The 24,653-nt window shown below is 51.9% G+C and overlaps 2 long non-coding RNA genes across 2 annotated transcripts; one reads left to right on the top strand and one right to left on the bottom strand.

Annotated features, from left to right (window-relative positions):
* Nucleotides 1-782: 782 nt before the first annotated feature.
* LOC131278710 (uncharacterized) lies at nt 783-24,433 on the top strand. The gene is made up of 6 exons (XR_009186119.2): nt 783-1,069; nt 2,206-2,519; nt 20,095-20,175; nt 20,541-20,730; nt 21,631-21,963; nt 24,139-24,433. It is a non-coding gene; the product is annotated as an uncharacterized lncRNA (long non-coding RNA).
* On the bottom strand, nt 3,066-5,920 carry LOC131278711 (uncharacterized). Its single transcript, XR_009186120.2, has 2 exons — nt 4,382-5,920; nt 3,066-4,298 (listed from the first exon to the last, which is right to left on the bottom strand). It is a non-coding gene; the product is annotated as an uncharacterized lncRNA (long non-coding RNA).
* Nucleotides 24,434-24,653: the final 220 nt, after the last annotated feature.

Here is a 24,653-nt window from a genome sequence, read left to right as displayed (position 1 = left end):
AGAAACACCTGCTGACTTGCAGTTTAAGTGGAATCTTTTCTCCCCACTTCCAAACCATATGGACACTGACATGTGGAGAGAATAGATATTTGTATGTATGCAGTGTGAGTTTTAGATAACAACTAGGATTGGGTATTTAAATGAGCATATTTGTGAATTTAATAGCATTAAGATTTACTTTTAAATGGAAAAATCTCAAAATTCCAAAAAAAGAGATTATCAGAGAGGTGAAGGGTCAGTTCCTGCAGGGCCCAGGGTAGTAGTGGTGCAAGAACCTGGACCCTGCAGAACAGGAGCCAGGTTCAAATCCTGACTGCTCACGAGGATTGTGACCTAGGGCACGGATTTACACCGACCCTCAATTTCCTCCTTTGCAAAATGGAACTTCCTCAGCAGTTGTTGGGAAGGACAAATAAAATCATGCATGGAAAGCCCCCCTGTGCAATGCCAGCACTTAACAGACATCTAGAAAAGTTAGATCCCGGAGGGACGTCTGGCTTTAGGACAAAGACGGGGTGTGTGTTGTGAAGCCCCCTCTGTCACCTAGCTCTGGCTCCCTGTCCTCCAGCCCCCTGTCCCCTGGCCTGGCAGGCTTCTGGCCTCCAGGGGAGGTGTGGCCTTGGGCACTGGAGGGGGTGTCAGAGCCACCCAGGTGGTTGTGCAAGGTGCTGGCTCCCTGGGCAGTGTCGGCTGTGCTGTTCTTGGCTTCCCAGCGCGCCGCCCGGACAGAGTGGGGCATTGTTCCCGCTGCCGGTTATGTAAGATCAGCACATGGCCCGAGAGCTGGGTGAGCCCGCATCTGGCAGCTCCAAAGGGCAGTGGGGCCAGGCTGGAAGCCTCCTGGAAGAGGGGGTGGGCAATCCTTATCTGACAACTCTGACCTGGGTGCCTGGCGCTCCCTGACCTGGGAGCCACGATGAGAACGAGAACAGCTCTCGCAGGAACAGAGCCCTGGCGGGAGCCGGCTCCAGAGCAGTTAGAAGGGAGTGCTCCCTCTGCAGCCAGATGGTGACCCCGGCTCCGCGGACTGAGCAGGAGAAGGCTGCTTCTGATGTGGTGCCGCTCGCTGGTAGGCTGACCAGGGCCCCGGCAGCTGGGTGGAACACCTGGCACCCTGGGCATCTGTCCATCTTGGAGCGTCTTCAGTCTGTCCAACTGATGGAGGGGGCCATTTGTTCAAAAGAATGTGTATTTGTGGTCTGTTGTGAACTGAGTTGTGTATAGATACCTCTGAGGTGAAACTTGTACTATCAAATTCTGTATTTCCCTACTTCTTAAATTGTCTACTTCAGTGGTTCTCAAAGTGTGGTTGGGTTCCCCCGAGATGCCTTGCAGATAGATCAAGGGATTTAACCATGACAGTGTGTCTTAGTTTCCTGGCTGCCAAAACAAATACCATACAATGGGTTGGTTTAAACAATGGAAATTAATTGGCTCATGGATCTGAGGCTAGGAGAAGTCTTTAAAGGAGGTGTTATCAAGGCGATGCTTTCTCCCTGAAAACTATAGTGCTGGGGCTAGCTGCCGGGGACCCGTGGCCCTTGGCTTTTCTGTCACTTGGTAATGCGCATGATGATGTCTTCTTTTTTTCTCTTCTGGGTTCCCTTGACTTTTGGCTTCTTCCTGTGGCTTCCTCCCACGGTTTCTGAATTTCAATCTGCTCATAATAAAGTAATTTGGATTAAAGCCCAACCTGAGTCAACTGGGCCACACCTTAACTGAAGTAGCATCTTTAAGATGCTATTTGGCTTAAAAAAATAAATAAGGACAAAAAAAAAAAAGATGCTATTTGGAGAAGTGGATTTGGCTCAACTGATAGAGCATCCGCCTACCACATGGGAGGTCCAAGGTTCAAATCCAGAGCCTTCTGACCCATGTGGTGAGCTGGCCCATGCGCAGTGCTGATGTGTGCAAGGAGTGCCCTGCCAAACGGGAGCCCCATGTGCAAGGAGTGTGCCCCATAAGGACAGCCACCCAGTGCAAAAAAAGTGCAGCCTGCCCAAAGTGGCGCCACACACAGGGGGAGGTGACGCAGCAAGATGATGCAATAAAACAAGACACAGATTCTGGGTGCTGCTGACAAGAATACAATCGGACACAGAAGAACACAAAGTGTTTGGATGTAGAGAGCAGACGATTGGGGGGTGGGTGGGGAAGGGGAGAGAAAATTTTTTAAAAATCTTAAAAAAAATATCCTATTTGTAGGGAAGCAGATGTGGCTAAAGCCATTGAGCTCCCACCTACCACATAGGTGGTCTTGGGTTTGGCTCCCAGTGCCTCCTGGAGAAGACGAGCAAGACAGCAAGCTGGCGTGATGCTAGGTATGGCAAGCTGATGCAACAAGATGACGCAACAAAGAGACACTAAGAGTAAAAACAATGAGAGACAAAACAAACCACGGAACTGAGGTGGCTCAAGAGATTGAGCTCCTCTCTCCTACACCAGGTTAGGTTCCTGGTGCCTCCTAAAGAGAAGACGAGCAGACACAGAGAGCACACAGCAAATGGACACCAAGAACAGTGAGTGCAAATAATGAGGGGGGTGGAAAATAAATAAATCTTAAAAAAAAATCTCATTTGTAATGGGTCCCACACCCACTAGAATGTGGATCAAGACCAAGAACATGTCCAAACTGGGGTAGACAACTCAATCTACCACACAGTGTAAGAAGAATTTATCTGTATGACTTCAGGTTTCACATGGCAACTAACCTTTAAGAAATTATAATTGGTTAAGTTTCGTGTTGTATCAAAGAAGAATATTCACAATTGTTTGAAAAAGTTGATTAAAATACTCCTCTCTTTTCCAACTACATATCTGTATGAGCCTGGATTTTCTTCAAATACTTCAGCTAAAACGATATATTTCCACTGACTGAATGTAGAAGTAGGTGGGAGAACCCAGCTGTCTTTTATTAAGGCAGACTTTAAAGAGATCTGCAAAACTGTAAAGCAATGACTCTCATCCCTATATTTTTTTGGAAATATAATTATTTTTTCATAAAACTTGTTACTTAAGGTAACACAGGATGGATTTATTATTGCTGTATTATATGAATTAATAAATACATTTTAAAATTCTGTTTTAATTTTGAATATAGTAAATGCTGATAGGTATAGCCCACATATATAAAAGCTTTTGGGGTCCTTAATAATTTTTAAGAGTGTAGAGGGGTCCTAAGACCAAAAAGTTAGAGAAAGATGTACTTAATCTTTCCACCTCTGGTAGAGATGTACTGTGATTGTGAGTTCACCAATTTTTTATTTTAAAAACTTGGTTTTTCCTTTATGTACTTTGAAGCTGTTGTTAAGCACATAAAGTTTCATGATTGTTATAACTTCTGGTTGGATTGTAACTTCTATCTGTATCGGAAATATCCTACTTGTTTCTTTTAATGCTTTAGGCCTTGGGAATAATAATTCCATGAACAACACTTAACTAGAAACTACTATGGGCCAGGCAGAGGCATGAGTGAGACTTGGACCCTGTCTACGTGGAGAGCCCAGAGGCGTGAAGGCAATTGCAGAGCAAGCCAAGTCTGGCTTTGGAGTCAGACTGACCTGTGGTGAATTCTCACCCCTCGGAGCTGACTGTTCCTGGGCGTGTGTCTTTGGGACTTTGAACCTCAGTCTCCTCCTCTGTACAATGGGGTTAATACCACCCTTTTACTGGGGGGAAGTGAAGACTTGCAGAGCTGGTGGACGAGGGAAGCCCTGGCACAGCTCTGTGGTCGGCGTGGCATCGGGGCCGTGGGGCCAGGGCGGCTGCCCTCTCCGTGCCTCCTCCAAGCCCCTCAGGTGAGGCAGAGTGGGGCAGTGGGAAGCGCACCAGGCTTGGATTCAGAAGGTCTGCGTTGTGCGTTTTCAACTTCCTGGCAAGTCCCTCCCGCACCTGAGACTCAGTTGCGCCCCCTGTGAGATGGAGAGGACACCCTCTGCCCTACATTGTCCATGCGGCGATCTTGAACATCAAATGTGAGAATGACAGGGCAGGGGCTTGGGATGGTGACGGAGGTGACGCTGACGCTGTCCTTGTCCTGAGCTGGGGCTGAGGAATGGAGCAAGTGTCCTGGGGCCCCTGTCACCTCTCCCGTCCCCAGACGATGAGGACATCCTGCCAGCCCAGGCCCCCGTCTCCTGGGAGGGCTGGGATGCCTGAAGTGGTGGGATGGAATCTTGTCATTATGTCACAGTCTCCTGGAATTCATCAGCTTTTACAGTCTCAGTGTCCTCTGGCTGGGACTCCTGTTTTGTAGCAGCTGTCGTCGAGGGTTTAGCAAAAAGACCGGGGTGAGTTGGCTGCGTAATTAATAGAATCATTAGTGCCGGCAGAGAACTCTCGTCCCCTCCCCCATCCCAAGCCCCTCCCCCCATCCACATACCATTTTCTCTAAGAAGAAACTAAAACTCAGCCTTCCTGACTCCCAATCCAGTGCTCCCTCCTACTGTGGCCCCCAGCTCTGTCACTTTCCAGTCCTTTGGCTCTGTCAATTGCAAAGTCGACATCGGTCCCAGAGCCACACCTTAGAGCAGGCAGAGCCTGCCTTGGCAGCCAGGAAGGTTGGCTCAGGATCCCTGGCACCCTGCGGCCATGGGGGCCTGCCCACAGGGGGGCTCAAGCTGGGCTCACTGGGCACCGAATCCGGTGGCCAGGGTGGCGGGGCTCAGTCCTCCTGTGCAGCTGGACCCCGACAGGCTCTCTGGGTCTTTCTGCATCCCCTGTGGCTAAGGGCGTGAAAGCAGAGGCCGGGCTTGTCTGGGGCCTGGGGCTGGGTCCACCTCTAAAAGTGCTTTTCTGAAGCCTAGATGGCAGTGGGCTGGGGTGTGGGCCCCGCTGGTGTGCGTTAGACAGAGCTGCCGGCGAGAAGGACGGGCGGCACGCTCCTCTTCTCCCTGGGGCGACGGCATACCCAGGAGCCGCTAGGCTGTGGCCAGCAGCCCACCCTGGCTGGAAGCACATCGCAGAGGTGGTCGAATGTCTTGGCCGAGAATATGGACTCGAGCCAGACCAGGTTCTAATTTCAGCAATGCCACTTGACCTTGGCAAGGTATTTAACCTTGCTCTGCATCAGCTTCCCATCTGTAAAACTGATATAATAATAACAAAAATTCCTTACAAGATTATTGAGAGTTAAATGAGTTCATTTAAAAATTGCTTATAACAGGGCATATAGTAAATGCCATTCATATAATTGTTAGTTAATATTATTGAGCACTGGCCAGAGAAGGGTCTTTAGAGACTATCACAAACTTCTGTAGCTTCTAGACCCTTAATCTCTTGGGATTATCTAATCTACACTCTCCTTTTTGCAGCCTACTCACTGCTCTCCATGCATCCTCTCTGGCTTTCCCCCGTCTCATCATTTTCCACTTTGCAGTGGCCAAGGTGATCATTTCAAACCACAAGCCTGATGGCCTCCCTTTCACGAGAAGACACTCGGTGGCTTTCCTGCTCTTAGGACACCATCCTTTGCGAGGCTCGGGGCACGCCAGGTCTCTGATGGGCACATCCCTTTGGAGCCATCATCACAGTGGTCCTTATATAACTAGGTGTTTATTTGCCCAATTCTTGGCTCCCACTGGACCAAGAGCCCCACAAGGCTCATTCATCTTGGTTTCTCTTGCTCTGAGCATGCTTGTCAGTCGCATAGATGAGTCCCATTGGTGGTAGAAGGAGGAGGAGTCTTTGGGTCCAGAGGTGCTCAGGCTGGAGCCCAGCTTCCTTTAACCTTTTTCAGGCTCTGTTGGAATTCTTAGGAGGCCCAGGGAAGTTCAGGAAGGTTTCCGGGGGGCTGTGGGGGGATCTGGGGGGGACATTGCTGAGGAGGTTGGGTGGTGTGTCAGTTTGCCATCCTGGCTGAGGGGTGGAGGCGAGAGGCAAGCCCTTAAGCTCAGGTTGGCTTTCCTTACTCTCTTCCCTCTCTCCCTCCCTCCCTATCCTGGCATTATGATCTGTGCTTGCCCATGATCTCACTTAATTATCCCAATAGCATTGTGAGGGAGGCATTATTATCCCCATCTTATATGAGAAAATTGAGGCTCAGAGAGGTTCAGTAACTTGCCCAGAGTCATGCAGCCAGGAAGCAGAGCTGAGCCTTCCTTCTGTGGTTTGTGGATCCCTGGGTACACGGGAGAAGTGGCTTTGGGTTGGGTGTGGTGGTTGGGTGGGTGTGGAAGTACCATCCTGCCAAAGACTGATAAAATCTGCCTTTCAGGGTGCGACCTTAGGGCTGGAGCAGAGCTGGGATGAGACCTGAGTACCTGAGGATGCAGCAGGTTGGATTCCAGGCTGCTGCCCTCAGGGGGCTCCAGTCTGGAGGGGAAGGCAGCTGGTGAACAAATACTCCCACGGAGAGTTTATAATCACAGTCAGGCTGAGCTTCCTGGGGTGGGGGTGGAGGTGGGGAGGGGCTCCTGAACCTCTCTTTGTGGGAAAGTGGAAAGAACATTGGACATAGACTCACAGAAGCCTGTGGGAATTGGCTAAGACACAACTCCCCATGCCTCAGTTTCCCTATCTGCAAAACAGAGACAGGAAGTTCTTTGCAGAATGGGAAGATTAAATGTGAAGTCCCCAAGGGTGCTTAAAACTGCTCTAATGTATACTGAAGGCCACTGATTGTACACTTTGGAAGGAATGCATGGTATGTGAATATATCTCAATAAAACTGCTTTTAAGAAAACTGCTCTACTGTTAAGTGCTCTCAGGGTTTTGTGCAATCACAGGAGGCAGGCAGAGCTGACCTCCCCTCTCTTAACCCCGGGCTAAGTGGAGCCCTCGGGATTCCAGTTTTATTGACCTTTGCAGCTGAACGCGCTCCTCTATTCTCGTGGTTCCTGCCCACCCAGGGTCTGTGAAGGCGGTACTAAAGCTTCATAAACTATTCTCCATGTTTCCCCAAACCAACACAAAATGGTTCATTTGCCCCTAAATAAAACAACAGATTTCTTTGCTTTTGGCTGGAATTACATGGTCTCAGGACAGTACTCCTCCTCTCATGCTGAACATGAGTCGGATTGGGAGTCCGTGCATCTCTGATTAATATAAAAAGCAGAAGCTGGGAGGGAAAGTGGCTTTGCTCAGCAAGGCGAGAGGGGGTCAGAGGGGCCCAGTGGGCTTTGTGCTCCAGACGCAGGGGAGGAAGTCAGGAACCCCCCAGGAGGACCCCAAGGGCAGGGCTGTGGAGGGGAAAGCCAGGGCAGGGGTGCCAGGGGCAGGGGCCAGCTGCTGGGGGAACCCTGGGCCAACAATGGCCTCATTAAGGAGAGGGGGTGGGGTGAGAGGAGCTGGGCATGGCCACAGCCGGTGGGGGTGAGCGCGGAGCTGCCTGAGTCTCCGCTCCCAACCCCAGCCAAAGGAGCAATTGTCCTCCGCTGGGAGGGAGCCGGGGCGCCCGCCTGGAAACTGCTGGACACTTGCCCTTGGGGCCACGGAGGTGATCCCAGCCTCTTTGCCTGGCCCGAGAATGGCCCTTCTATGCCATGCTACTGCTGAGGGTTCTGGCCACAGATGGGGCTGGCTGGTTCCAGTTCTTCCATTTGGTGGGTCCGGGTCCGGGTGCTCTCTGAAAAGGGGTCCCGACTCCCCTCCTGCCTGCTTCTGGGAGTGGTTTCAGTTTATCTCTGAGACCTGGGCTCAGCCCCCTTGTTTTGCAGCCCCCGCTTCCCCACCCTGTGCTCTAGGGCCTTGGATTGGTTGCTTGGCGCCTGGGGTCTCCACTTCATCCCCTGAAAAGATGTCTGATGTCATCTGGACGTAGCGGCCCACCCCACCTGCAGTGGGGCATGGTTTTGGTCATCAGGATGGTGGGGCTGCTACAGGCGTTTAGTGGGCAGAGGCGTTTAGTGGGCAGTGTGCCGTGGCCGGTACAGCCCCACAGGACCATTTGAGGCATTTGTCCTGCCCCGAATGCTGATAGAGTCCCTGTTGAGAAACACCAGTAAATCGATGCTTTCCACCATGGTCATGTTTAAAGTGATGTGGGATCTGGGAACCCAGAAAGTAAAACAGATGATCAGGGAGCAAGTGTGGTCAAGGCTGGGGCGAAGGACCCAAAGCCCTGCCACTGAGCACTTCCTCACCCTAGAGCCATCTGGGCCATTTCCCGGGGGCCCATCCCCTTACGTCAGGGTCTCTATCCTGCTGGCTGTTCTGGGTGTTCTGATTGGAGGTGTCTATTCTGAGCCATGGGACATCTGTTGTGATTGGCTGGTGTCTATGCCGTACCAAATGGTATCCTCACCCCTTCACATGTGTCCCCCTCCCCCTTTAATTCCAAGAGGTATGATGGGCAGATGAGTGGGTTGGGATGAACTTCCAATAGCTGTGACTTTTCCTTGGCCTCCTGGGCCTGCCTTAAGAAGGCAGGTGGACTGGGGCTTTCCCAGGGCACACCCCACAGCCAGCAGAAGAGGGAGATTCCCAAGCTTTCTAGTGCCAAGGATAAAGTGCACGTTTAGATGGCTGGGCCACTCGCGGAGGTTCCCATTCTACACGTGGCACTCCCAGGAGATGCTGATGCGGGGCTCCGGGGTCTGGGTGAGAAATACTGGCCTTGGAGGGGCTGTGCCCACTCTTGTGTTCTGCCCAAGACTGATCGCAGCCTCTCTCCAAGGCCCTGCTCCTGGGCCTTCTGCGGGCTGAAATGAGAACTCTGTCCCCCTGGAAACTCCACTCTCTTCCTCTGTCCTGCCCCCGTCCCCCCTGCCTGGAGACACGGTTAGTTGGGGTCATATCCACCTTATCTTCCCAGCCCCCTGCCCAGGGCCTGGCTCTGATCAGCACTGGGGTGGTATGTCCAGGCACTGCGCTAGGGGCTGTATCCCCTCATTGGAACCTTCAACCCTAACATGAGGTAAGTGTTATTATCACCCCCAGTTTACAGATGAGAACCCGGGGGGGATGAGGTCACTTTCCCAAGGCCACACAGACTTCCCCACGCTCATACTGAGTATGGGGAGGGTGGCCAGCCCTTGCTGAGCCTGGGATTTCAGTATGACCCTTCAGTGAGTCTGCCACGGTGCTGTCATCATCATCCTGATGAATGAGGACTGAATCTTACGACTTCCAGGGGTTCGAGCTTGAGGAGAGACCCCCAGGGTCCCCTCGGGAAGGGAACGATAGCTGAGAACTGCTGGGGTCCTGGAGGGGAAAACCCATCCCTGTAGGGTATTTGGGAGTCGCATCTGTTTATCTTGTTTCATCCTTAAAATAACTGAGGGAGGCATGCCTCATCAGTCCCCTTTCTACAGATGAGGACACTGAGCTCAGAGAAGTTAAGTAATTAAAAAAAAATTGTTTTAAATTTATTTCTCTCCCCTCCCCCCCACCCCGGTTGTCTGTTTGCTGTCTCTCTTTTGCTGCATCATCTTCTTTGTCTGCTTCTGTTGTCAGACGCATGGGAATCTGTGTTTCTTTTTGTTGCATCATCTTGCTGTGTCAGCTCTCGGTGTGGGCAGCACCATTCCTGGGCAGGCTGCACTTTCTTTCGTGCTGGGCGGCTCTCCTTACAGGGTGCAGTCCTTGCTCGTGGGGCTCCCCTATGCGGAGGGCACCCCTGCGTGGCGCGGCACTCCTTGGCGCATCAGCACTGCGCGTGGGCCAGCTCCACACGGGTCAAGGAGGCCCGGGGTTTGAACCGCGGACCTCCCATGTGGTAGACGGACGCCCTAACCACTGGACCAAGTCCGCTTCCCGAAGTTAAGTAACTTATTCAAGGTCACTCAGCAGTAAATGACAGAGTTGGGAATTGAACAAATCTCTGACTCTCTCTAGATTCCATGCTCTTTCCACTGCTCCATGAGTCTAGGTTGTGCTAAGGTCAGAAAACTAAAAGGACTTAAGATTCGTCCCTCCCCACCCCACCTTGGAGGGCTCTGAAGACAACGCAGCGTCTGCTAAAGACAGAGAGCCCTGCTGATCTAGCTATGTGACAAGTGACTTGGGGTCAGGGAAAGGTGCGTTCTTTCTCTTCAACTCACATTACTCAGCCTCTGGCTTCCTGGAATTTTTGTTAAATTTCCAAATCACTTGGCATTAAGTTCCCTTCCCCACTGTTTTTGCAAACAGGAACTGAGCACCCTTCAAGTTTCAGACCATATGCTTTCACACCCTTTCCTGCTTTGAAGGAAAGGGCCTTTTTAGAAGAAAACAGGCTTGGTAGGAAACCAAGAGTCAAGGGGTAGAGAAGGGACGCGGATGTGGCTCAACTGCCAGAGCATCCGCCTACCACATGGGAGGTCCGGGGTTCAAACCCAGGGCCTCCTGACCTGTGTGATGAGCTGGCCCAGAGCAGTGCTGATGAGCACAAGGAGTGCTGTGCCACGTAGGGGTGTCTCCGTGTAGGGAAGCCCCACGTGCAAGGAGTGCACCCTGTAAGGAGAGCCGCCCAGCGCGAAAGAAAGTGCAGCCTGCCCAGGAATAGTGCTGCACACATGGAGAGCTGATGCAGCAAGACGAAGCAACAAAAAGGGACAGATTCCTGGGCTGCCAAGAATACAAGCAGATATAGAAGAAAACAGCGAATGGACACAAGAGAGCAGACAACGGGCAGGGGGAAAGGGAGAGAAATAAATAAGAAATCTTTAAAAAAAAAAGGGAGGGGGGTACAGTAATAGGGAGGGGGCAGGAGACCAGGTGGCCAGAGAGGGGTTTGGGTACTACTTCCTGGTCCAAGCCCATCTCTGAGGATGGCAGATGCCTAAAAACCCCTGTGCAAGTCACTGGCCTGCCACTTCCTGAGCAAACCAGAGGCTGCACTTCCCTCCTCTAGGTCCCCTGTCCCCTATCTCTTAAAGGACAATAGCAATGCTGTGATGTGAGGATCAGGTGAGATAATTGTGTGTGACAGTTTGGAGCTGGGCGGATCCCTGAAGTTCAAGTCCCTGGAGCTAATCCATACTGGGCTTGTAAGCCTTTTGTAGGTGGGAACTTTTATTTAAATTACATCAGTTAACGGTCTTTGATTAGATTACATGAGTCAGGATGGGTCTTAATCCTCTTACTGAAAGTCCTTTATAAATGGGAGAAACAGGCAGAGACACAGAGAAATGCCCAGAAGCTGAGAGAGAAGGCCCTGCGAGCAGAAGCTGAGATCAACGGAACACAGAAGCTGAGAAGAGCCCCAGAAGGAGGAAGGCAACAGCGGTGAGCCCCGAGGAGGGGGAGAGATGAGCAGACGCTGCAGCCCGCCCTGACGCCTGGATGTGGGCGCCTTCACAACCTGGAAAACTGTACGCTTGTGAGTTAGTAAATCCCTATTGTAAAAGCCAACCCATTTCCGGTATATTGCCTTGGCAGCCTTAAGCAAACTAAAACAGTGTGTGAAGAGGGTTTGTCACTACTATTATTTGATTAGCTGAAAGTCAAATTTGTCTAGCAGCACTGTCTAATCGAATTCTCTGCAGTGATGGAAATGTTCTATATCTGAGCTCTGCAATTCCGTAGCCATAGCCGCATGTAGCTATTGAGCCTTGAAACATGGCTAGTGCAGCAGAGGCTGAATTTTAAATTATATTTAATTAACTAAAATGTAAATAGCCACATGTGGTGAGTAGCTACTGTCCTGGTCAGTCAGGAAGCTCTGGAGTCCTCCTTGGCAAGTGAGGTTGCGGGGCCCCTGAGAGTAGGAGGAGCTTGGAGAATGAAAAGGCTGCACGGGTTCCCAGGCTTCTCAAAGGAGCCCCAAACTTTGGCCAGTGAATGACACATCCACAAGTTTTGAGGCCCTACTACACTTTGGGCACTGGGCCATGTGCATGATGTATGTTGACTCCTTCGGCCCTTGCAGCAGCCCTATGATGTCCTACCCCCAGCCCTGTTTGCAGAGGGGAAGACTGAGGCTCAGAGTGATTCAGTAACTTAACCCAGGTTACACAGGTGGCAAGTGGGAAGAGTTGATCTATGAACCCGGGTCTGGTCCCTTCCTTGAGTCCATGATCTTAACTATTGGGTCACACAGTCTTTTCAGTGTGATCCCGGGAGATGGAGAGGAGCTCTGCGGGAGAGCACAGGGCTTTGGATGAACCCAGAACCCAACTGCACACACACAGAACCTCATACCTTGAGTGCTTTCTATCTTTATCCCATGCAGCCTTTCTGGGTCAAGAACTGTCTGGGACCTTGGGGTGCCTCTTTGGGAGTCGGAGGAGTTGGCAGATGGGACAAGGTCCTCGGTGCAGGGTGAGGGAGTAGACTCCATCAATTCCCTATTGTTTATAAATGAGTAACCTGGCCCGATGGCTCCCTGCGCCCTCCCGAGGCCCCCCACTATTAATTGATCTGGGAAGGAGACTCTGTTAATTGCAGACCCAGAGTAAACAGGGCTGGGATTAGTGGGGCTGATAGCAGATAGCTTTCCTTGGCTGTGCTGCCCTTTGCCCTTTGGGAAGGGGCAGTAGGAAGGGGCAGAGGAGAGCGACGGGAAGGAGTGGTCCTCGGAATGTCTTTGGAGTGGGGGAGGGAAGAGTGACTTCTTGGGGCCTTAAAGAGCCAGTCTGAAGGTCCCTCTGCTGGGCTCCCTGTGTGAAGTGCCAGGGACAGGGGGCGGGGCTGGGGCCGGTGGCGGGGACCACCAAGACTCTGATGTTCACTTCTTTTCATTCCTCCCTGTCTACATCTTTCTGTCCTTCCTTTCTTCCATTCACTTTTTTTTTTTTTGTTAAAGGTTTATTTATTATCTATCTATCGATTTATTTATTTATTTATTTCTCTTCCCTTCCCCTCCCTCCAGTTGTCTGTTCTCTGTGTCTATTTGCTGCGTCGTCTTCTTTGTCTGCTTCTGTTGTCGTCAGCGGCATGGGAATCTGTGTTTCTTTTTGTTGCATCATCTTGTGTGTCAGCTCTCCGTGTGTGCGGGGCTTTCCTGGGCAGGCTGCACTTTCTTTCGCGCTGGGCAGCTCTCCTTACGGGGCGCATTCCTTGCGCGTGGGGCTTTCCTACACGGGGACACCCCTGCGTGGCAGGGCACTCCTTGCGCGCATCAGCACTGCGCATGGGCCAGCTCCACACATGTCAAGGAGGCCCGGGGTTTGAACCGCAGACCTCCCATGTGGTAGACGGACGCCCTAACCCCTGGGCCAAGTCTGCTTCCCATTCACTCTTACTCATCCATCTTCTCTTTCCTCTGTCATTTCATTCATCCATTCTTCCCTTATTCTATCTATTCATCAGAGCCCATCCGCCCATCCTTCCCTCCCTCTCTGCTTGCCTCTCTCCCTTCTCCTCCCAAGTCTCTCATTTGTCTGTCTTTCTTTCTCCCATAGAGTGACCACGTAGGCATGTCTGTGGACAAAGCCAGGGAAGAGGTGGGTAGGCCCGTCCACAGTGGACCAGGTCTAGCCATGGGCTTCTGAGTCTGGACCCCTATGAGGCCCTGACCAAGTTCCCTGCCTGCCTGCAGCCAGGCTGGCCTCTTGCTCAAGGCTGAAGGAGTCTCGCTGTCCCTGAGGGTAGGAGAGAACCTTTCGAGCCTCGGGACCACAGACCTTGTTGTCCACGTCGGGACACTTTGGAGAGTGAAAGGGGGTGCCCTTAACCATCACATCCGGGCAATAGTTTACATGAGGATTCCCTGCATTGAACAGTCCTATGTTGTTGGGTTTTTAAATTTTATACTAGTGACACATATGCAACCTAAGAGCTGCCCCATCTTGCTAGCCGAAGTTCTGACCACTGGACAGCCCAAAGGGTAACTAGGAAGTCACCTCCCACTCCAGCCCCAGGGTTTTCATCCGTGAAACGGTCAAAGTTTGATGTTTGGGAAATGGGGTTGATGTTCTTTTCTTGAGTGACCTGAGAGTGGAGTTAGGAATCTATCTGGTTGTGAGGACTTAGCAAATCCCTCTCACTCAACCTCAATTTCGTCATCTGTAGAAGGGGTAGTAATTTCTACATTGCCCCCACCTAAGTTGGTTAGTGAGAAAACATCCAGAAAGCCCTTTAGTGACTGCTCCATGGCATCCTGAAGTGTGGGTGCTCGGATCCCACAGGGAGTGTGGGTCCCCTCTGACCACGGAGGTGACATCCATGTGTGTGGCTGTCCACGGGACAAAGCCCCGAACCAGGCTCAGCTTGGGGACAGCGAAGCTCCCTCCCGGGGCTCGGGCGGAGGAAGAGGAGCCCAGGGTCCCACTTCTCTCAGGACAGGCTTGGGCTACTCCTATTGCCCGGTAATAACGTAATTATAAAAATACTCTTTCATCCATTGTAACAGTTAGCACACTAATGCAATGTTACGAATAGGGAAAACTGTGTGTCTTTAAGGGGTGTATACGGGAACTCTGAGCACAGCAGTAGGCCGGCAGCAGCTCTCAATGACTGAGCCAGGCACTGTCCTGGTGCTTTACAGATTTCACAAGGGCTCAGCTGGGACAGCAGGAAGCAAGATGGCAGCTGGAGAACAGACCCCTTTGGTCCTTTCTCCTCCGGCTCCCTGCCCTCCTGCGGAGCTCCCAGGTTGATCCGGGGTGAGAATGGTTCTCACTGGGCCCTGCCACCACCCATTAATCCCTAACTGCTGCAGCTGGGAGATAAGATAGCACCGGTGCATTAATCAAGGCTGCCCAGCAGGGAGGGGTGGGGGTGGGGTGAGACAACACTTCCCAGGTGGAGATAAGCCCCCTCCGGGCTCCCTCAGGGTGGGGGTGATGGAGGTTGCTGGGAAGTCTGGCCTCAGGTTCCCCAGGTGCGGGGCTGGGGTGGGTGGGGCCTGCAGACCCCTGGGTGGGGAGTGCAGTGTGCCAGCTGGTGGAGAGAGGTCAGGGGACCTGGCTTCCGCCTTGTGCCCCCTCAGCTGCCCATGGTCCTTAGACCCGTCCCTGCGCCTCTCTGGGCCTCTGCTCCCACATCTGGGAAAGTGGAGGAGTGGGGATGGGTCCTTTCAAGGTGAGGGGTGGCTGTGCCTGACAGCAGGGAGAGGGACAGAGGGCGTGGTGGGTAGGGGCACTGGCTCAGCTAAGGGATGGTGGGCTGGATGGGCTTTGTCCCATACCAGAGGCAGTCACCCTCATGGGAGAGTAAGGGGGTGGTAGCGGTAGAGGGGGCTGGGCATGAGCCTGGACAGGAAGGGGGTGGGGGCCTTTGAGCCACTGTGTACCTCAGGAGGCCACGTAGCATGGCCGTTAAAAGCCCGAGAGCAGCAGCAGTGGAGCTTGATTCAAATCCCTGCTCTGCAACTCCCCTGTGGAATCTTGGGTGGTCTACTCAATCTCATTGTGCCTCAGTTTCCCTATCTGTGCAGTAGGAATGATAATAATATTTACCCTTAAGTGCCTAACTCAATGACTGGCAGATGGCAAGTGCTTAGGAAATATCAGGTATTATTATTATTTCTTTCCTGGCCAGGCCCACCCAGCCTGGACCTTCTTCGGTGCACATTCTCTGTGACCACAGTTGTGGAGGGTATGGGACAGCTCAAGCCCAAAGCAATTGCTGGCCCAAGGATACTGATTATGAAATGAATTTGGACTGTTTTTGAGTAACAGATTGGTTAGTGAATTTTGGTTTAAAATAAGAGATGCTTATCATCTTGTACAGTTTCTGTGGGCCAGGGACTCAGGCACTGGGTGGCTCAGGCTCAGGGTCTCTGATGAGATTGCCCTCAAGAAGTCGGCCAGGGCTGCAGTTATCTGGAAGCTTGCCTAGGGCCGGGGTTCTGCTTCCAGGTTCCCTCCTGTGGCTGCCGGCTGGAGGCCTCAGCCCTACTCTGTGGGTGGCTGGCTGGCTTCCCCCCAGCAGGGGATCGGAGAGATCCTGTCCTTGCCCGGTCTCTGAAGTGGCACAGCCTCACTTTCACTTGATTCTATTCATTAGAAGCAAGTCCTCAAGTCCAGCTCACACTCAAGGGGAGGAGGGGATTAAGGCCCACCTCTTGAAGGGAGGAGTATCAAAGAGTTTGTGGACATATTTGAAAAACCGCTGTGATGGTTAGGCTAATGTGTCAACTCAGGCAGGTAATTGTGCCCAGTTGTTTGGTCAAGCAAGCACTGGGCTCACTGTAATACAAGGGCATTTATGGAGACTTTAATCACCATTGACTTTACTGCAGTGGTAAATCATAGATAGCTGGTTATAATTACATCAATCAGCCAGATGCCATCAGCAATGAGTGACGCTTTATTCAATTAGTTGAATGCCTTAAAAGGGGAAGTGATTCCAGCATTGAGCAAGAATTTCTCAGCTTGTCTTTGGACAGCCAACATCTCCCAGCACTCATCAAGAACCTTCACTGGACTTTCATTGGAGCCCCTGGTTGCAGCCTGCCTGCAGAACCTGGACTTGTGCCTCCCCACCGTCATGTGAGAGACTCTGATAAAATCTCCTACTATTGACAGATGTCACCTGTTGATTCTGTTTCCCTAGAGAACCCTGACTAATACAACCACCACATATGATAACAGCTATTGTGTTCAGGTGTTCTGTGCTGGAAACCTCACACACCTTATCTCTAATCAACGCAACCACTTTCTAAATCAGGAATCACGTCTCTTTTACTGATGAGACTACAGTGGCTCAGAGAGGTCCAATGATTTGCCCAAGATTGCCCAGCTAGGTGGTACCCACAGGGCTGCCTGATCCTGGGGCTGGCCATTCCCCACGCCAGGTAACCCTCAGCTTCAGGCACTTGCACACCAGTCTTGGCATGGAAGCTACACGTGACCAGCTGGGATAGCAGGCCTCCTTGGTAGTGTGGTTGTAGGATTAGAAATAACGTGGGAGGCACACCTGCATAGGGGATGGGAAGAATAGGAGTGCAGTTCTAGCTGTTGTGATGCCGCCATGGGCGCAGGTAGCTCTCAGGGCTGGGGTGCTGCAGGGCTGCCCTCCCTCTGAGTCCTGAGCTCTCCTGTCCACCCTTCCCAGTCTGCGGACCGCAGCCCAGGCCTTGCTCAGCGAAGATAAAGCATCCCAGGCAAGCGCATCCCTGGCTGCGTCAGAACTCCGGGTGGGCTACCGCCTCCGCCGCAACCCTCCCCACCCGGCCGCTGGGCTCGGCGGGTCCTGGACGGGAGCTCCCCGGAGCCCCTCCCTCCCCTCTCCCCCGTCTCCAGCGCGGAGGAATCTCAGTACATTTGGCCGCTTTCGCCAGTAGGGGGAGCAGGTGCCGTGCCTGGGGACCCGGGAGGCAGCGGGCGAGGTGGCCCTGGGGGGCGCGGAGGTAGGGGTGCTTTGTCTTGCAAGCCCCTCAGCCGGCGGCGGGCTGGAGTGGGCTGATTTGGGGCAGGGCTGGCTGGGGCGTGGGCTGCATCCCCGGACCCTCCCCTGAAGGGACCAGTGGAGGAGCGAGGGCCTTGGCAAAGACGAGAATGGATGGGGCTTCTGAGGAGATCTCACGTCTCAGCCCGTCTCCTGTGCGATCCAGAGGAGGGCCAGAAGCCATTGTGTTTTTCACTGAACAATCGTTCAGTAGATTCCACTGAGTGGCCTGAGGACGCTGGGAGAACATGTCAGACTCTTGCCCAGAGGACTGGCATTCTAGTGCGGAGGCAGGAAAAAGAGTAAACACACTGAGAAATGGAATAGTTGCCAGCCAGGAGGGGCCGAGAGAGGCAGTAATGGGGAACCCACGTCCACTCACTGGATGGCCAGTGTGGGACTGAGGCGGAGGAGAGCCTGCAGGTCAGTGACAGCAGCTGCCCCCTCCAGCCCACCCTTCTCAGCAGGGGGCTCCCAGAGTCATCAGAAATTCCCTTAAGTCACCATAAGGACCTGCAATGGTAGAGACACCTGCAGGATGGTCGGTGAGCAGATCCACTGCAGGCCCTGTGTCACACATTCTGCTTCTGGCCAGGCTGGGTCTCTTACGGAGTGTGTGAGCTCTGCAAAGATGCGTAGCTTCTCTGTTTTGGCACCTGCAGAGCAGCGGTAGGGGTTCCTACGTAGAGTTAGGGCACCTGCCGGCGCTGCCTCTTAGAGGCGTGAGATCTTACAGTGTGCGTTAGTTTTCTATTGCTGTTGTAAAAAATTGCCACAAACTTAGTGGCTTAAATCAAAACAAATGTGCTACCTTACAGTTCCTGTGGGTCAGGAGGCCAGGCACGGGTTACGTGGAGCCTCTCACAAGACGGCAGGCACCGCGTCTGCTGGGACTGGAGTCTCATCTGAGGCTGGAAGTCCTTTTCCAGACTCATGTGGTTGTTGCCAGAGTTGATTTTCTTGCAGTTGTAAAATCATGAAGGGTGCATTTCAAGGCCAGCAGAAGAGATGGCTGATGTGCCACCTAGGTTTTAAAGGGCTCGCCTGATTAGGCTGGTCCCCCCAATCTCCCATTCGATAAACTCAAAGCCAACTGAGTAGTCATCCAAGCATGGGACTGATGTCCCATTCTACCCACTGGCTCTGCCCACACTCCAGGGAGTGGGAATCTTGGAGGCTGTCTCTTTGACAAACTTATTTTGAGTAATTATCATGCGGTAATCAGTAGTAGTTATTTTCAAAGTTTGTTTAGTTTTGAAATAAATAACAAGCAAAGAAGAAAACTCCATTTTAGTTATTGTTCAGATTCTGTAAAATAAAATAAAAATTGCACTTACCAAACAAAAGTATTCCACTTCTCAGTTCACACTGCGTTGCAGTTAATAATTTTAAACAAAACAAACCTCCAGGTGGTCACAAAGAATGACAGAAGTGAAGATATGCAAGTTCTGTTTTCCGTTTTTCCACTTGGTGGCTATCGTTTTTCTATTTGCAATTTACTGTTTCAATGTAGGAATGTCTAAACCATAGAGCTTGGACATGTACACTGCCCCTGAGAGAGCACGAATGATTCTGAAATGTTAGGACGTTAGGCTGTCTGTGTGTTCCAAAGGTTGACCAGATAACTGGGAGCTTTCTGAATCGACTGTCATAGAGAATGCAGTGTTTATTAAAGATGAGTAATGACAATGTGCTGATTTGAGTTAATATGTATATTACTAAAACCCAGCAGTAACCCTAGCACTTGTTCAGAACTTAGATACATACACAAGAGTGAAAAAAAAATCTCTGACATAGTTTAAACTTGCCACCTTCTGCTAATAAAAAGGAGACTGACTTTTGGTCCGTTTTACTAATGTTTTTCAATTCTCTGCAGCTAGTGCACCTCCTGATTGTCTGTTCCTGGGATGCCCCACTCCTGCTGCCCGACCTTGGTCCATTTCTGCCCAGAACCCAGGTCTTTTCCACATTGCCACAGTGCTGGATGCGGCACCACGTTCTCACAGGGCCACGTTACAGGCCTTGTCTAAGGCAAACAGCCCATTGCCACCACAGAACCCGAGGAACGGCCCTGCTGCTGCGCGTGCTCTTCCTCCTTCCCTGCGGGCAGGCTAAGGCCTTCTCACTGTTTTTTACATCTCTCACTTTCTCTCCTATATTTTCCACCTGAAATCTCTATAGTGCATTCCAGCTAGTTTCTTCTGACTTAACTTGCAGTTCACGCATTCTCTTTTCAGTAACATTGAATCTCCTATTAAGTTCCCAATTTCGGGGAGAGGATGTTGATCAAGTGGTTGAGTGCCTGCTTCTCATGTAGGAGGTCCCAGGTTTGAGCCCCAGTACCTTCTAAAAAGAAACCAAAAAACGAACCCCCACTGAGGAGCAGCTGTAGCTTAGTGGTTGAGCGCCTGCTTCCCATGTATGAGTGCCTGGGTTCAATCCCCGGTACCCGGTACCTCCTAAAAAAAAAAGTCCTGATTTTACTTTTTTGTTAAGTGCTAGAGTTTCTATTTGGTTCATTTTCAAATCAGCTAGGGCACTTTTTATACTTTCTGGTTCCTGGCAAAATTTTTCAAGCTTGGCCCTTCCTTCCTTCTTTCCTTCCTTCCATCCTTCCTCCCTCCCTCCCTCCCTCCCTTCCTATTAAGAAACAAGAAAAGGAGAAATGTACATGGTCTGAGGCATGTACACTGCAGGCGTGCTGCAGAGTGAGATGCTGGCCTTTTATTTCTGTGACTACAAAAGGCATAGTTATTTTTAGTTTGTGTCTGATAATACCAAGATTTTGTGTACTTTTGGGTGTATTTCTGTTGTCTGTTGTTTCTGGTTCTTGTCATGAATTTGGAATATTATCTTCAAGTTTAAGATTCAAAATCCACAGAGTGTTTTCATTTGCTTCAGCCAAATGCTTGGGAGTGCTACCAGTCTGCGACCTCCCACGATTCAATTTCAAGGCTGTGACATTCCGTGGACTACCAGCTGGTAAGAAATCAGGGTGCTAACCTGTGGGAGGACTGCTTTACCTCGGCTTCCTTCCCTGCTGCCTCCCTTCCAGCCCAGGGCGTGTAGTTCCTGTTCTGCGCAGGAGAAGGGTTTTGAATTCCCACCTTGGGCAAGCTCTGGGTCTTCACTTCTTTCCCTCCAGCCCACGGCACATGCCGCAGCCTCTGTTTCCCCTGGATAAGCACATGCCTTCTGGACAAAAGCAGCTTTGTGGTCTTGGCCTGGGTTTGTGTATCTGGATTCCTGTCTTCCTCCAGATCTTAGTCCAGCAATTCCTCAGTAACTTGCCATCTTTGGGGTTTTCAAGAGGATATTTTTCTGAATTTTTGACCTTTCTCTTCTAGCTGTCATCAGTGGAGACCTGGCCTGAAGTACCCCGCCCACCCGAGCAGGAGTTTGGATGAAGAGTGCGTGATTGTGGCTTCCTCTGCAGGAAGGGGCAGCCAGGGGAGACTTTGCTGCCTTCCTGGGCTTATTTCCATGATAAGGAAGCCCCTAGATTGGCCAAGAACGCATCTCTCCTGACCATGCAGGGTGAGCAGCACCATCTCAGATAGTTACTTGCTCAGGCCCCAATTTTTCTCTTGCCACAAGCAAAAGTAGCACTAGCCCAGGAGTCAGGAAATTTGGTTTCAGTTCCAGCTTTGCCACTTACTCAATCCTTGGCCATGGATGAGGAAGTTTCTTCCCTTTTTTTAGGACTTAGAAAAAATTATATAATCTGCAACATGGGATTAATAATCAAATATCCTAAGTTTAGCTCCTGAGATAATGCCCACGAAAATGCTCCATGCATTGCTTGACACCATTATATGCACAAAAAATGTTTACTGTATATTTTTAAAGATTTATTTATTTTATTTTATTTCCCTCCCCTTCCCCCCTTCCACCCCAGTGGTCTGTTCTGTGTCTATTTGCTGTGTATTCTTCTTTGTCCGCTTCTGTTGTTGTCAGTGGCACGGGAATCTGTGTTTCTTTTTGTTGTGTCATCTTGCTGTGTCAGCTCTCAGTGTGTGTGGCACCATTCCCGGGCAGGCTGCACTTTCTTTCGTGCTGGGTGGCTCTCCTTACGGGGCACACTCACTGCGCGTGGGGCTCCCCTACGCGGGGGACACCCTGCGTGGCACGGCACTCCTTGCGCGCATCAGCACTGTGCATGGGCCAGCTCCACACCGGTCAAGGAGGCCCTGCGTTTGAACCACGGACCTCCCATGTGGTAGACGGACGCCCTAACCACTGGGCCAAGTCCGCTTCCAAAATGTTTGCTATTAAACTGAACTAGTCACATAACTATATCAACTTAGTTGCAGATTTAGCAAAGTCTCCGCAAGAAAAATCGGGTTAAAAAGGGAGTTTAAAAATAAATAAATAAATAAAAAATAGAATAAACAACAACAACAAAAAAACGGAGTTGATTTCTCTCCCATGGAACAGACATCAGAAGAGTTGATGTGGCGACTCCACAGTTTTGGGGTCTCAGACGCCTTCCGCCTTGCTTCGCGTCCACCTTAGCACATCGCCTCACCGTCCAAGCTCCACCTGCCTTTCGGGCGGCAGGAGGAGGAAGGAGAGGAAAAGGGCAGGCTCCTGCTGGTCAAGGAGACCCCCTTGGCAGTCCCACACGACACATCTGTTTAATCTGATGGACTGGTGCCTGTGAACCGACCATGTGTAGCTGCCAGGGAAGTGAGGAGAGGCAGCCTTTGCTGGTGGCCCTGGGCTGCTGGAGAGCTCTTTTTCTAAGGAAGATGAAGAAAAGGGAAATTGGTAGGTAATGGCAATTTCTGCCAACAGTGACCTTGACTCAGTTTCTGCATCTATAGGAATTGGTGGTTTGGGGGTACTACTGACTCTTTGGGTGGCACAATTCTTCACTGTGCAGGACTGTTCTTGGCATTGCAGAACATTCAGTACCCCTGGACCCTGCCTACTACATGCCAGTAGCCCCCCTAGGCATCATGACCACCAAAACAGCCCCACACGTGCCAAGATGCCCCCTACAGGGCAATACTCTCTGTTGATAAGTCCTGCACAAGGGGATTCTAATGTCCATCTATCAGTGGCCTTGCGAGAGAGCCGGTGATTCTGATTTTTGTGTCTCTCTAACTTCATCTGTCAATCGTGGTAGGGGAGAAGGGAGGATAGGATTGCAATGTCCCCTTCTTCAGTCTTCCCGGCTTGGGCGGGGGTATTGTTATGTAGCTAGAGTCAAGGTCATTGGCCTCCAGGTGGTTAAAGAAGGGGCAGGAGGAAGGAAGCGGCCAGGATGGAGCTTTCCAAGGAAGGGGAGTGACGAGGCAGGAACGAAGAACACCTGGCCCTCCAGGGGCCTGCTGCCCCTCCCCAGGGCCCTTCGCTGTGCCCCTGGCGGGAGGAGAAACTGGCATGCTGGGCTCTCATCTGTCATGATGCCCTCATTAGTGCCCCCACGTCCGTTGGCGGGACCTTATAAATGGGGCCCGCTGACCTTTGGGGCAGCAGATGCTCCCTCTGGCAGGGCTGATCAAAGCACCCTGGGCCCAGGAGGCAGCCCCCTCTCCTGCAGGCTCTCAGCCCGGAGGGACACGGGTTCAAGATCTGGGTCCTTCCCATCCCTGGACCCTGTCCCGGGGGAGGCAATTAGATAATTAGATGGGTCATGGTGTATCCACCCCAGGGGGTTCTGATGACCAAACTGTGAGACAGTCAGTCAGGTAAAAAAGGGGCTGGGGCAGTAGGCTTGAGGGCCGGGCTGCCTGGATTCAAACCTGGTTCCAGCACTGATTTAATTGTGTGCCTTTGGGCACGTTTGACTTTTCTGTTTCGGTGGTTCCCTCATCTGCAAAACGGAGATGATGATGGTACGCGTCTCCCAGGACAGCTGTGAGGCACGGAGCAGACCCTCAGTAGGGGGTGGTGGCTGCTGCCCTGGGTGGGTCCCGCCTGCCTGTCCCCTGGAGCACACGGTGCAGCTTAGTGGGTTGAAGCAGGGGGCCACGGCTGGCTGCGGGCGGGGGCCTCAAAGCGGGTGCCCTCCACCACCCCGCGGTAGGTGAAGAGAGGGGCTCGCTGGGGGGGGAGCAGTGGCGCTGGGGTGTGTGGGCGGTAAAGGGCATGGAGACGGCGGAGGGGGGCTTTCTGGCCACCCAGCCCCCGTGTAGAAATGGTGAGCAAGGCTGGGCAAACAGCAGGGTGGGCTGTCGGTGTCCTTGGAGGCAGCTGGGTGAACGGCGCGGGGAGCTGACCAGCCCAGCTCACCTGACAAGCAGAACCAAAATGAGCTCCCGTGGGTCTCGGGGCGGACACCACGGCGGGGCCCACCGTAGGTCCAGGCGCTCAGGGAGAGCCCCCTAGCCCCCCGCCCCGCCCCTCGCCCTGCACACCGAGCTGTTGGCAGGTTTGCAGGCACCAGTGGACCGTCATCTTGGGCTGTGTCTCGGATGTGTGCTGGGGGCCGAGGAGAAATGTTCTCGGGCAGCAGCCATGCCATAGGGCCGGGCCTTAGGGAGGGGGGTTTTGAGAGGCCCGCGCAGGGGCTCCTCTGAGTTAGCGGCTCAGGGAACCTGCCCCATCATTGCCGGCAGGGTGGCACGCAGTGCGGATGCAGTGGTCTGGAAGGCTGGGCGGCCAGGCTGGGGCAGGGATGTGTACCTCTCGTGCCCCCCACAGCGCCCCCTCCTGCCTGCCTCGGCTCACTGCCCGCTGGGGTAGGGGAGGATGCATGAGGACTGGTGCCTGAGGGCACGGGGGGGGGGGGGGGCCCTCTGGCAGATGGGCTGGGCCTGAAGTAGAAGACCTGAGAGCCAGGTCTTTAATATTTAAACCAATGTAATAATTATGGCACAATCATTATAGATGCCAACGAATAATAAATATGAATTAATAATGAGAATAACTACTTTTTAGTTATGTGCCAGGCATTGTGCCAAGTTATGTATGAGCTATCTTCTTTCATCCTCCCAGAAATCTTACGAGGAAAATACAGTTTTGTCCCATCTTCAGAAGAGGAAGCAGAGCCTGAAAAGCTTGAGTGACTCGTTCAAGGTCATGCTGCAGGTAAAGGGACTGGAGCCAGCTGTGTCCACTGCCCTCCACCCCCAACTCTGCATCATGGACATTGATGCCATTTGTTAGCTGCAAACCACGTTACTTCTCCGGACTTCCTTTTCCTCATGGGCAAAATGGCTTTAAATACTTTTATCCTGATTATCTCACAGGGTATCAGTTAGAATCAATTAAATAAAGGATGTGACAACTACTTGTAGGCTCATTCATTATTCAATCAACAATGATTTATTGAGCCCTTGTCTTGTGCCAGGTGCCATTCTAGGGACTAGAGATACAGGCAAGTCCCTGCTCTGGAGGGATTTAAACTCTAGGGTGCGGGTGGGGAGACTTACAATAAACAAGTGAATGAATAAGCAAGTGCGGTGATTTCTTATAGTGCCGGGTGCTCTGAATGACACAAGACAGGGTGA

This window comes from Dasypus novemcinctus, chromosome 6, assembly GCF_030445035.2.
Source record: "Dasypus novemcinctus isolate mDasNov1 chromosome 6, mDasNov1.1.hap2, whole genome shotgun sequence".
NCBI classification, from domain to species: Eukaryota; Metazoa; Chordata; class Mammalia; order Cingulata; family Dasypodidae; genus Dasypus; species Dasypus novemcinctus.
The sequence above is the reverse complement of the archived record's forward strand: the minus strand, read 5'-3'. Positions and strand labels throughout refer to the sequence as shown.